Raw genomic sequence first — 4,268 nt, forward strand, 5'->3', positions numbered from 1 at the left:
ATGTAGTGGAGTAAAAAGTACAAACAATATTTGTCTTTGAAATGTAGTGGAGTAAAAGTAAAAAGTTCCCAAATAAATAACTACTCAAGTAAAGTAAAGATACTCAAAAAATGTACTTAATTACAGTAATAAAGTAAAAGTACTTTGTTACTGTCCACCACTGCTGCTGATGCACCTGAATATAACCACAGAGGGACAATAAAGACAATTTAAGAGACAATTTAAGAGAATAAAACAATGTATTTCAGCATGAAAGCTCTTATTTTTATTGTGTGACCATGTCCAGGAACATAACTACTGTACATCTCTGCTGATTGTAAAAAACCAAATCATGTGAAAAAATCATGGAGTTGTGATTATTTTAGTTGGATGAACAGCTTTCTCAGTATAAATAAATGCGCTGCGATTGCGAGAGGTACCCATCCAAGATGGAGGCCGCACCGAAATGTCCGCTCCAATAGGCAGCGGCGGTCCTTAGGGTATCTCCTGTACATATCTATGTAGTGCAGCACTGTCCACAATACACACTCTGGGTGCCACACATAGCGCAATATTTTTTGCTTAAAGTTTTGGTATTAATTGTTGAAGCAATGTAGTCTGTCTGTTAGCAAAATACCCCATGAACCACTGGATAAGGTAATGAAAACACCCAATTCAAGATGGCTGTCAGGCATTCAACATGAAACCAACACAAAAATAGATAAAACAAATTTAACAGATATTGAGTTTACCTTCGAGCGGTGGTCGTGGAGAGTAATTTAAGACAGTTTCTCTTCATTATATTCAAGGTTTAATTTAAAAAATGGCTTCAACTTGTTAATTTTCAGCAGAAGATGATCTTAGCCYAACATTCTGGAGTAATAACCATGTATTCCTTCAAGGAATATTAGGCCCTTTATGACTTAATGCTTTATGTTGAAAACAGTTCATTTCCTTCACTCACAGACACACACAATAAATACAAACATTTATACAATAATTTTACAAACACACACACATTCACTTGGTTTTAGGAAACCTGAAGGTTTGGGCCATAGTTTACAGAGAAATTCATTTATTTTACASGACTTTTGGGAAATCTTCTCTCACATTCTTGAAACTTTATTTTTTTTTGTCCTGTGTTTCTAGTTGATGTTAGCATCCTTATTGTTCTGAATGTCACTTTCTTTTTTCTTTTTTTAATTTTCACATAAAGCTTTATTTTTATTTATTTAATTTTTATTTTTAATCCATTTAGGACAAAGACAAAACACAGAACATAAATGRTGTCACAAATGGACATGATTAAGGATAACTAAAGAGCACGTTGTAAGATGTTATTCGTAGTGTTTGGGTTTGTTATGTTAAAGTCAGATGGAAGGGGATAGTGTGATGGTGTGACCAGAGWTTTGAGACAGTTTCATGATTATTTATTTTTAGAAGTTTTGTATTGGTGGACAGAGCCAGAATGCCTGGAGGTGGTCATCAGTTGCATTAAGTGTGTGCAAATGTCTGATTCTTTAAGTCCCATGATGTGCATCCTGTGTTGTGTCAGATGTGTTGTATGGGTATTTTATATTGTATTAACTGTATGATGGTGTTGTTGGACATGGTAAAAATGTTTTGTCAGAAACTATTCCAAAACTGATTATCTGTATGGATATCAAGGTCTTTTTCCCATTTAGTGATTGGGATTTGTATAATTTTGTGAGTGTTCTTGGTGATTAAGGAATTTTATTCACGCTGTCTAGTAGTAGTTGTCCCAGGTGAGAGTTTCCTGTTAGTGTTATAGTTATCAATAAGCTGTTAAAATGTTAAAAAGTTATGTTTGTCAAAGATGTGTTGGAGGTGTGTGATTCCAGACAGCTGTGATTTATTTGCAGTGAAATCTGGGTTATTATTATTTGGGTGAAAATATAGTTTATTTTATTAATCTTCCACTAAGCAGGGTTTGCTGCCATTGCTGGATTTTTACAACAGTTGTGATGACTAACTGTGTTGCTAATGAATGGTACGTCTCTTATCAATATGTTTTTACAGTCAGATTGTTCGATGTCCAGACATGGATGAAAATGATTAATGTGGAGTGTGACCGTTTGATGAGGTATTGTAATTGGTTAGCTAAGTAGTAGTGGTGGAAATTTGGTGCATCCAGGCCACCTTGAAGTTTTGACTATTGTAATGTTGTTAGTTTTATTCTAGGTTTTTTATTTTTCTGGTAAAATGATGTTATTGTGTCCAGAGTGGTGAAAATACTGCAGCAGGTTAGAGATCATGGTGAATAAGTAATTGAGTTTAGGTAATATCATCATCTTAATTGTGTTAATTTGTCCCATAATTGAAAGGGGTATTTTTATCCATCACTGTACATCATCTTTTATTGTTTTCAGTAGAGAGGTAGAATTRAGGTGGAACAGCTTGGGGGAGAACTGTATGCCTAAAAATGTGATCTGGTCAGTAGATAGTAGTGAGGGAGCTGTTATGTGTGAAAATATTGCTGTCTCCATTTATTGTTACTGTGGTTGATTTTGTTCCATTTTATTGTGAAACTTTGGAATATGTATTAATGACTTGGATTAGTTCTTTAATTGATTTATTTGGGTTTTGTAGGAACAATAGTACATCATCTGCATATAAACTAATTTTATTTATTATTCGTATGAATGCCTTCAGTATTAATGTTTTGACGGATTGATGCTGCTAACGGTTCAATGAAAGTCTAAATAATGAGGGAGATTGAGGGCATCCTTGTCTGGTACCTCTGTGAAGTGTAAAACTTGTCAAAATTAAACTTTGTTATAACCACTGCTTTCGGTTTATTGTAAAATGTTTTGGTTTATTGAATAAATGATTGTCCAAAACCTAATTTTACCATTACTTTAATTATGACCCGAGTCACAGTTTTTTTTTTTCAGTGATTTTTGGTCAATCGTAACACAAAAACGGCTGCACCGATCAACATGAAATTTGGCAGAACTGTAGATGAGTCTGACCTACACTGCACCAGCCAACGGTTTTAAAATACACCCCATATTTGAGGAGGGGGCTCCTTTCAAAGAGGGGGTGTCAGGACATGAAAAAAGGCTTATAACTCAGAAACTGTTCAACATAGAAGCTTCAGATTTCTTTTGTTGTTTAGCTCTGATGAAGCTCTATCCATCAGACCCACCACTCAGTGCCCCCCAACCCCCCGGACCCCCAATTTATATGATAAAGGGGTGCCTGGACTTACAAAAAGGGTTATAGCTCAAAAACTATTAAACATAGAAGCTTCAGATTTCTTTTGTTGTTTAGCTCTGATGAGGGGCTATCCATCAGGTCAACAAATGCCCCCCCCCCCAAATAAAAGACCCCCACCCAAACCACTACAATTTTGGGATGCACTCAGCAGCATGACATTTATTAGGAATAAAGTCTTCTGAGTTCTGGTGCATTTCTGCATGCGGGGGTCATTCTGTTACCACTATGTGGTGTCTAGTGTGAAGAGTATCTGTCTTTAATAAATCTGGTTTGATCTGGGTGAACAAGAGATGAGATAACTGATTCAATGCTGTTTGTTGAAGCTATGCTGATTATTTTAATATTGGTGTTAATCTGGGAAATAGGCCTGTAGCAGCAATCCTCAGAAAATCGATCTTTGTTAGTTTTGAGGAGTAGAGATTAGTGCTGTATTCCTGTGATATGGGATGAACTGGTTGTTTTTTAATTTCATCTGCCATTTTAACAAAAAAGGGTGATAGTAATTCCCAGAAATGTTTGTAAAATTTTGGGGGATGTCCATCTAATCCTGGTGCTTTTTTGTTTGACATTTTTTGTGCTTTTTTATATTCTGTGGCTGTAAGTGGGGTATGTAAGATGTCTGCCTGTTCCTTTGTTAATGATGGAAGTGTAATATTATTGAGAAAATGATCAATTTATTTTAGGAAATTTTCCTTACTACTGTTAAATAATTCATAATGTGAATCCTGTTCACCGAAGCAAATTCGTAGTCTGTGAATCCTTTTCATTGAAATTGGCAATAAAACTGATTCTGATTCTGATTCTGATAATAAAATTGTCTGAAGGCATTATTTATGATTTGTGGGTCGTTGGTAAAATTTCCTGCAGAGTCTTCAATTGTTGTAATGAGAGATTTTTTCTTGTTTTGTTTATGTTTGGCATAAAGTACAGATCAAAAGTTTGGACACACCTTTTCTTTCAAAGAGTGTTCTTTATTTTCGTGGATATGAAAATTGTAGATTCACACTGAAGGCATCAAAAACAGATGGACCTTTATGCAGTGCTGGCTC

The 4,268-nt window shown here is 35.1% G+C and overlaps 1 protein-coding gene across 2 annotated transcripts in view; it reads left to right on the forward strand.

The window, feature by feature from the left end:
* The window catches only part of hivep2b (HIVEP zinc finger 2b), a gene marked incomplete at its 3' end in the record, with an annotated part of 49,169 nt that overhangs the window by 27,788 nt on the left and 17,113 nt on the right, over positions 1-4,268 (forward strand).

The sequence above is a fragment of the Austrofundulus limnaeus genome, unplaced genomic scaffold (assembly GCF_001266775.1).
Source record: "Austrofundulus limnaeus strain Quisiro unplaced genomic scaffold, Austrofundulus_limnaeus-1.0 Scaffold728, whole genome shotgun sequence".
Classification (NCBI taxonomy): Eukaryota; Metazoa; Chordata; class Actinopteri; order Cyprinodontiformes; family Rivulidae; genus Austrofundulus; species Austrofundulus limnaeus.